Below are 9,508 nucleotides of genomic sequence, written 5' to 3'. Positions count from 1 at the left end.
TCCAAATATCCCTTTGCCTATTCCACAAGAACAGCCTTAGCGACAGGCTTCTTGAAGGGAAAGATGTAACTCTGTGAGATGAATTAAGAGAACACAGAGCAGTTTCTCAGAAAGCTTCTTTCCAGTTTTGAACGGAAGATATTTCCTTTTTCACCATAGCCCTCTCTGGGCTTCAAAAAATCCCTTTGCCAATTCTACAAGAACAGCCTTAGCGAAAGGCTTCTTGAACGGATAGATGTAACTCTGTGAGATGAATTAACAGAACACAGAGCAGTTTGTCAGAAAGCTTCTTTCCAGTTTTGAACGGAAGATATTTCCTTTTTCACCATAGCCCTCTATGGGCTTCCAAATATCCCTTTGCCAATTCCACAAGAACAGCCTTAGCGAAAGGCTTGTTGAAGGGAAAGATGTAACTCTGTGAGATGAATTAAGAGAACACAGAGCAGTTTCTCAGAAAGCTTCTTTCCAGTTTTGAACGGAAGATATTTCCTTTTTCACCATAGCCCTCTATGGGCTTCCAAATATCCCTTTTCCAATTGCACAAGAACAGCCTTAGCGAAAGGCTTCTTGAAGGGAAAGATGTAACTCTGTGAGATGAATTAACAGAACACAGAGCAGTTTCTCAGAAAGCTTCTTTCCAGTTTTGAACGGAAGATATTTCCTTTTTCACCATAGCCCTCTATGGGCTTCCAAATATCCCTTTGCCAATTCCACAAGAACAGCCTTAGCGAAAGGCTTCTTGAAGGGAATGATGTAACTCTGTGAGATGAATTAACAGAACGCAGAGCAGTTTCTCAGAAAGCTTCTTTCCAGTTTTGAACGGAAGATATTTCCTTTTTCACCATAGCCCTCTATGGGCTTCCAAATATCCCTTTGCCAATTCCACAAGAACAGACTTAGCGACAGGCTTCTTGAAGGGAAAGATGTAACTCTGTGAGATGAATTAAGAGAACACAGAGCAGTTTCTCAGAAAGCTTCTTTCCAGTTTTGAACGGAAGATATTTCCTTTTTCACCATAGCCCTCTATGGGCTTCCAAATATCCCTTTGCCAATTCCACAAGAACAGCCTTAGCGAATGGCTTCTTGAAGGGAAAGATGTAACTCTGTGAGATGAATTAACAGAACACAGAGCAGTTTCTCAGAAAGCTTCTTTCCAGTTTTGAACGGAAGATATTTCCTTTTTCACCATAGCCCTCTACGGGCTTCCAAATATCCCTTTGCCAATTCCACAAGAACAGCCTTAGCGACAGGCTTCTTGAAGGGAAAGATGTAACTCTGTGAGATGAATTAACAGAACACAGAGCAGTTTCTCAGAAAGCTTCTTTCCAGTTTTGAACGGAAGATATTTCCTTTTTCACCATAGCCCTCTACGAGCTTCCAAATATCCGTTTGCCAATTCCACAAGAACAGCCTTAGCGAAAGGCTTCTTGAAGGGAAAGATGTAACTCTGTGAGATGAATTAACAGAACACAGAGCAGTTTCTCAGAAAGCTTCTTTCCAGTTTTGAATGGAAGATATTTCCTTTTTCACCATAGTCCTCTATGGGCTTCCAAATATCCCTTTGCCAATTCCACAAGAACAGCCTTAGCGACAGGCTTCTTGAAGGGAAAGATGTAACTCTGTGAGATGAATTAACAGAACACAGAGCAGTTTCTCAGAAAGCTTCTTTCCAGTTTTGAACGGAAGATATTTCCTTTTTCACCATAGCCCTCTATGGGCTTCCAAATATCCCTTTGCCAATTCCACAAGAACAGCCTTAGCGAAAGGCTTCTTGAAGGGAAAGATGTAACTCTGTGAGATGAATTAACAGAACACAGAGCAGTTTCTCAGAAAGCTTCTTTCCAGTTTTGAACGGAAGATATTTCCTTTTTCACCATAGCCCTCTATGGGCTTCCAAATATCCCTTTGCCTATTCCACAAGAACAGCCTTAGCGACAGGCTTCTTGAAGGGAAAGATGTAACTCTGTGAGATGAATTAAGAGAACACAGAGCAGTTTCTCAGAAAGCTTCTTTCCAGTTTTGAACGGAAGATATTTCCTTTTTCACCATAGCCCTCTCTGGGCTTCAAAAAATCCCTTTGCCAATTCTACAAGAACAGCCTTAGCGAAAGGCTTCTTGAACGGAAAGATGTAACTCTGTGAGATGAATTAACAGAACACAGAGCAGTTTGTCAGAAAGCTTCTTTCCAGTTTTGAACGGAAGATATTTCCTTTTTCACCATAGCCCTCTATGGGCTTCCAAATATCCCTTTGCCAATTCCACAAGAACAGCCTTAGCGAAAGGCTTGTTGAAGGGAAAGATGTAACTCTGTGAGATGAATTAAGAGAACACAGAGCAGTTTCTCAGAAAGCTTCTTTCCAGTTTTGAACGGAAGATATTTCCTTTTTCACCATAGCCCTCTATGGGCTTCCAAATATCCCTTTTCCAATTGCACAAGAACAGCCTTAGCGAAAGGCTTCTTGAAGGGAAAGATGTAACTCTGTGAGATGAATTAACAGAACACAGAGCAGTTTCTCAGAAAGCTTCTTTCCAGTTTTGAACGGAAGATATTTCCTTTTTCACCATAGCCCTCTATGGGCTTCCAAATATCCCTTTGCCAATTCCACAAGAACAGCCTTAGCGAAAGGCTTCTTGAAGGGAATGATGTAACTCTGTGAGATGAATTAACAGAACGCAGAGCAGTTTCTCAGAAAGCTTCTTTCCAGTTTTGAACGGAAGATATTTCCTTTTTCACCATAGCCCTCTATGGGCTTCCAAATATCCCTTTGCCAATTCCACAAGAACAGACTTAGCGACAGGCTTCTTGAAGGGAAAGATGTAACTCTGTGAGATGAATTAACAGAACACAGAGCAGTTTCTCAGAAAACTTCTTTCCAGTTTTGAACGGAAGATATTTCCTTTTTCACCATAGCCCTCTATGGGCTTCCAAATATCCCTTTGCCAATTCCACAAGAACAGCCTTAGCGACAGGCTTCTTGAAGGGAAAGATGTAACTCTGTGAGATGAATTAAGAGAACACAGAGCAGTTTCTCAGAAAGCTTCTTTCCAGTTTTGAACGGAAGATATTTCCTTTTTCACCATAGCCCTCTACGGGCTTCCAAATATCCCTTTGCCAATTCCACAAGAACAGCCTTAGCGAAAGGCTTCTTGAAGGGAAAGATGTAACTCTGTGAGATGAATTAACAGAACACAGAGCAGTTTCTCAGAAAGCTTCTTTCCAGTTTTGAACGGAAGATATTTCCTTTTTCGCCATAGCCCTCTATGGGCTTCCAAATATCCCTTTGCCAATTCCACAAGAACAGCCTTAGCGAAAGGCTTCTTGAAGGGAAAGATGTAACTCTGAGTTGAATTAACAGAACACAGAGCAGTTTCTCAGAAAGCTTCTTTCCAGTTTGGAACGGAAGATATTTCCTTTTTCACCATAGCCCTCTATGGGCTTCCAAATATCCCTTTGCCAATTCCACAAGAACAGCCTTAGCGACAGGCTTCTTGAAGGGAAAGATGTAACTCTGTGAGATGCATTAACAGAACACAGAGCAGTTTCTCAGAAAGCGTCTTTCCAGTTTTGAACAGAAGATATTTCCTTTTTTACCATAGCACTCTATGGGCTTCCAAATATCCCTTTGCCAATTCCACAAGAACAGCCTTAGCGACAGGCTTCTTGAAGGGAAAGATGTAACTCTGTGAGATGAATTAACAGAACACAGAGCAGTTTCTCAGAAAGCTTCTTTCCAGTTTTGAACGGAAGATATTTCCTTTTTCACCATAGCCCTCTATGGGCTTCCAAATATCCCTTTGCCAATTCCACAAGAACAGCCTTAGCGAAAGGCTTCTTGAAGGGAAAGATGTAACTCTATGAGATGAATTAACAGAACACAGAGCAGTTTCTCAGAAAGCTTCTTTCCAGTTTTGACCGGAAGATATTTCCTTTTTCACCATAGCCCTCTATGGGCTTCCAAATATCCCTTTGCCAATTCCACAAGAACAGCCTTAGCGAATAGCTTCTTGAAGGGAAAGATGTAACTCTGTGAGATGAATTAACAGAACACAGAGCAGTTTCTCAGAAAGCTTCTTTCCAGTTTTGAACGGAAGATATTTCCTTTTTCACCATAGCCCTCTATGGGCTTCCAAATATCCCTTTGCCAAATCCACAAGAACAGCCTTAGCGACAGGCTTCTTGAGGGGAAAGATGTAACTCTGTGAGATGAACTAACAGAACACAGAGCAGTTTCTCAGAAAGCTTCTTTCTAGTTTTGAACGCAAGATATTTCCTTTTTCACCATAGCCCTCTATGGGCTTCCAAATATCCCTTTGCCAATTCCACAAGAACAGCCTTAGCGAAAGGCTTCTTGAAGGGAAAGATGTAACTCTGTGAGATGAATTAACAGAACACAGAGCAGTTTCTCAGAAAGCTTCTTTCCAGTTTTGAACGGAAGATATTTCCTTTTTCACCATAGCCCTCTATGGGCTTCCAAATATCCCTTTGCCACTTCCACAAGAACAGCCTTAGCGAAAGGCTTCTTGAAGAGAAAGATGCAACTCTGTGAGATGAATTAACAGAACACAGAGCAGTTTCTCAGAAAGCTTCTTTCCTGTTTTGAACCGAAGATATTTCCTTTTTCACCATAGCCCTCTATGGGCTTCCAAATATCCCTTTGCCAATTCCACAAGAACAGCCTTAGCGAAAGGCTTCTTGAAGGGAAAGATGTAACTCTGTGAGATGAATTAACAGAACACAGAGCAGTTTCTCAGAAAGCTTCTTTCCAGTTTTGAACGGAAGATATTTCCTTTTCCACCGTAGCCCTCTATGGGCTTCCAAATATCCCTTTGCCAATTCCACAAGAACAGCCTTAGCGACAGGCTTCTTGAAGGGAATGATGTAACTCTGTGAGATGAATTAACAGAACACAGAGCAGTTTCTCAGAAAGCTTCATTCCAGTTTTGAACGGAAGATATTTCCTTTTTCTCCATAGCCCTCTATGGGCTTCCAAATATCCCTTTTCCAATTCCACAAGAACAGCCTTAGCGAAAGGCTTCTTGAAGGGAAAGATGTAACTCTGTGAGATGAATTAACAGAACACAGAGCACTTTCTCAGAAAGCTTCTTTCCTGTTTTGAACGGAAGATATTTCATTTTTCACCATAGCCCTCTATGGGCTTCCAAATATCCCTTTGCCAATTCCACAAGAACAGCCTTAGCGACAGGCTTCTTGAAGGGAATGATGTAAGTCTGTGAGATGAATTAACAGAACACAGAGCAGTTTCTCAGAAAGCTTCTTTCCAGTTTTGAACGGAAGATATTTCCTTTTTCACCATAGACCTCTATGGGCTTCCAAATATCCCTTTGCCAATTCCACAACAACAGCCTTAGCCAAAGGCTTCTTGAAGGGAAAGATGTAACTCTGTGAGATGACCTAACAGAAGACAGAGCAGTGTCTCAGAAAGCTTCTTTCCAGTTTTGAACGGAAGATATTTCCTTTTTCAACATAGCCCTCTATGGGCTTCCAAATATCCCTTTGCCAATTCCACAAGAACAGCCTTAGCGAAAGGATTCATGAAGGGAAAGATGTAACTCTGTGAGATGAATTAACAGAACAGAGAGCAGTTTCTCAGAAAGCTTCTTTCCAGTTTTGAACGGAAGATATTTCGTTTTTCACCATAGCCCTCTAAGGGCTTCCAAATATCCATTTGCCAATTCCACAAGAACAGCCTTAGCGACAGGCATCTTGAAGGGAAAGATGTAACTCTGTGAGATGAACTGACAGAACACAGAGCAGTTTCTCAGAAAGCTTCTTTCCAGTTTTGAACGGAAGATATTTCCTTTTTCACCATAGCCCTCTATGGGCTTCCAAATATCCCTTTGCCAATTCCACAAGAACAGCCTTAGCGAAAGGCTTCTTGAAGGGAAAGTTGTAAGTCTGTGAGATGAATTAACAGAACACAGAGCAGTTTCTCAGAAAGCTTCTTTCCAGTTTTGAACGGAAGATATTTCCTTTTTCACCATAGCCCTCTATGGGCTTCCAAATATCCCTTTTACAATTCCACAAGAACAGCCTTAGCGAAAGGCTTCTTGAAGGGAAAGATGTAACTCTGTGAGATGAATTAACAGAACACAGAGCAGTTTCTCAGAAAGCTTCTTTCCAGTTTTGAACGGAAGATATTTCCTTTTTCACCATAGCCCTCTATGGGCTTCCAAATATCCCTTTGCCAATTCCACAAGAACAGACTTAGCGAAAGGCTTCTTAAAGGGAAAGATGTAACTCTGTGAGATAAATTAACAGAACACAGAGCAGTTTCTCAGAAAGCTTCTTTCCAGTTTTGAACGGAAGATATTTGCTTTTTCACCATAGCCCTCTATGGGCTTCCAAATATCCCTTTGCCAATTCCACAAGAACAGCCTTAGCGAAAGTCTTCCTGAAGGGAAAGATGTAACTCTGTGAGATGACCTAACAGAACACAGAGCAGTGTCTCAGAAAGCTTCTTTCCTGTTTTGAACGGAAGATATTTCCTTTTTCACCATAGCCCTCTATGGGCTTCCAAATATCCCTTTGCCAATTCCACAAGAACAGCCTTAGCGAAAGGCTTCTTGAAGGGAAAGATGTAACTCTGTGAGATGAATTAACAGAACACAGAGCAGTTTCTCAGAAAGCTTCTTTCCAGTTTTGAACGGAAGATATTTCCTTTTTCACCATAGCCCTCTATGGGCTTCCAAATATCCCTTTGCCTATTCCACAAGAACAGCCTTAGCGACAGGCTTCTTGAAGGGAAAGATGTAACTCTGTGAGATGAATTAAGAGAACACAGAGCAGTTTCTCAGAAAGCTTCTTTCCAGTTTTGAACGGAAGATATTTCCTTTTTCACCATAGCCCGCTCTGGGCTTCAAAAAATCCCTTTGCCTATTCTACAAGAACAGCCTTAGCGAAAGGCTTCTTGAACGGAATGATGTAACTCTGTGAGATGAATTAACAGAACACAGAGCAGTTTGTCAGAAAGCTTCTTTCCAGTTTTGAACGGAAGATATTTCCTTTTTCACCATAGCCCTCTATGGGCTTCCAAATATCCCTTTGCCTATTCCACAAGAACAGCCTTAGCGACAGGCTTCTTGAAGGGAAAGATGTAACTCTGTGAGATGAATTAAGAGAACACAGAGCAGTTTCTCAGAAAGCTTCTTTCCAGTTTTGAACGGAAGATATTTCCTTTTTCACCATAGCCCTCTCTGGGCTTCAAAAAATCCCTTTGCCAATTCCACAAGAACAGCCTTAGCGAAAGGCTTCTTGAACGGAATGATGTAACTCTGTGAGATGAATTAACAGAACACAGAGCAGTTTGTCAGAAAGCTTCTTTCCAGTTTTGAACGGAAGATATTTCCTTTTTCACCATAGCCCTCTATGGGCTTCCAAATATCCCTTTGCCAATTCCACAAGAACAGCCTTAGCGAAAGGCTTCTTGAAGGGAAAGATGTAACTCTGTGAGATGAATTAACAGAACACAGAGCAGTTTCTCAGAAAGCTTCTTTCCAGTTTTGAACGGAAGATATTTCCTTTTTCACCATAGCCCTCTATGGGCTTCCAAATATCCCTTTGCCAATTCCACAAGAACAGCCTTAGCCAAAGAATTCTTCAAGGGAAAGATGTAACTCTGTGAGATGAATTAACAGAACACAGAGCAGTTTCTCAGAAGGCTTCTTTCCAGTTTTGAACGGAAGATATTTCCTTTTTCACCATAGCCCTCTATGGGCTTCCAAATATCCCTTTGCCAATTCCACAAGAACAGCCTTAGCGAAAGGCTTCTTGAAGGGAAAGTTGTAAGTCTGTGAGATGAATTAACAGAACACAGAGCAGTTTCTCAGAAAGCTTCTTTCCAGTTTTGAACGGAAGATATTTCCTTTTTCACCATAGCCCTCTATGGGCTTCCAAATATCCCTTTTACAATTCCACAAGAACAGCCTTAGCGAAAGGCTTCTTGAAGGGAAAGATGTAACCCTGTGAGATGAATTAACAGAACACAGAGCAGTTTCTCAGAAAGCTTCTTTCCAGTTTTGAACGGAAGATATTTCCTTTTTCACCATAGCCCTCTATGGGCTTCCAAATATCCCTTTGCCAATTCCACAAGAACAGACTTAGCGAAAGGCTTCTTGAAGGGAAAGATGTAACTCTGTGAGATAAATTAACAGAACACAGAGCAGTTTCTCAGAAAGCTTCTTTCCAGTTTTGAACGGAAGATATTTCCTTTTTCACCATAGCCCTCTATGGGCTTCCAAATATCCCTTTGCCAATTCCACAAGAACAGCCTTAGCGAAAGTCTTCCTGAAGGGAAAGATGTAACTCTGTGAGATGACCTAACAGAACACAGAGCAGTGTCTCAGAATGCTTCTTTCCTGTTTTGAACGGAAGATATTTCCTTTTTCACCATAGCCCTCTATGGGCTTCCAAATATCCCTTTGCCAATTCCACAAGAACAGCTTTAGCGAAAGGCTTCTTGAAGGGAAAGATGTAACTCTGTGAGATGAATTAACAGAACACAGAGCAGTTTCTCAGAAAGCTTCTTTCCAGTTTTGAACGGAAGATATTTCCTTTTTCACCATAGCCCTCTATGGGCTTCCAAATATCCCTTTGCCTATTCCACAAGAACAGCCTTAGCGACAGGCTTCTTGAAGGGAAAGATGTAACTCTGTGAGATGAATTAAGAGAACACAGAGCAGTTTCTCAGAAAGCTTCTTTCCAGTTTTGAACGGAAGATATTTCCTTTTTCACCATAGCCCTCTCTGGGCTTCAAAAAATCCCTTTGCCAATTCTACAAGAACAGCCTTAGCGAAAGGCTTCTTGAACGGAATGATGTAACTCTGTGAGATGAATTAACAGAACACAGAGCAGTTTGTCAGAAAGCTTCTTTCCAGTTTTGAACGGAAGATATTTCCTTTTTCACCATAGCCCTCTATGGGCTTCCAAATATCCCTTTGCCTATTCCACAAGAACAGCCTTAGCGACAGGCTTCTTGAAGGGAAAGATGTAACTCTGTGAGATGAATTAAGAGAACACAGAGCAGTTTCTCAGAAAGCTTCTTTCCAGTTTTGAACGGAAGATATTTCCTTTTTCACCATAGCCCTCTCTGGGCTTCAAAAAATCCCTTTGCCAATTCCACAAGAACAGCCTTAGCGAAAGGCTTCTTGAACGGAATGATGTAACTCTGTGAGATGAATTAACAGAACACAGAGCAGTTTGTCAGAAAGCTTCTTTCCAGTTTTGAACGGAAGATATTTCCTTTTTCACCATAGCCCTCTATGGGCTTCCAAATATCCCTTTGCCAATTCCACAAGAACAGCCTTAGCGAAAGGCTTCTTGAAGGGAAATATGTAACTCTGTGAGATGAATTAAGAGAACACAGAGCAGTTTCTCAGAAAGCTTCTTTCCAGTTTTGAACGGAAGATATTTCCTTTTTCACCATAGCCCTCTATGGGCTTCCAAATATCCCTTTTCCAATTGCACAAGAACAGCCTTAGCGAAAGGCTT

The sequence above is a fragment of the Chlorocebus sabaeus genome, unplaced genomic scaffold, assembly GCF_047675955.1.
Source record: "Chlorocebus sabaeus isolate Y175 unplaced genomic scaffold, mChlSab1.0.hap1 unalloc_scaffold_33, whole genome shotgun sequence".
Classification (NCBI taxonomy): Eukaryota; Metazoa; Chordata; class Mammalia; order Primates; family Cercopithecidae; genus Chlorocebus; species Chlorocebus sabaeus.
Note: the sequence above shows the minus strand (reverse complement) of the source record.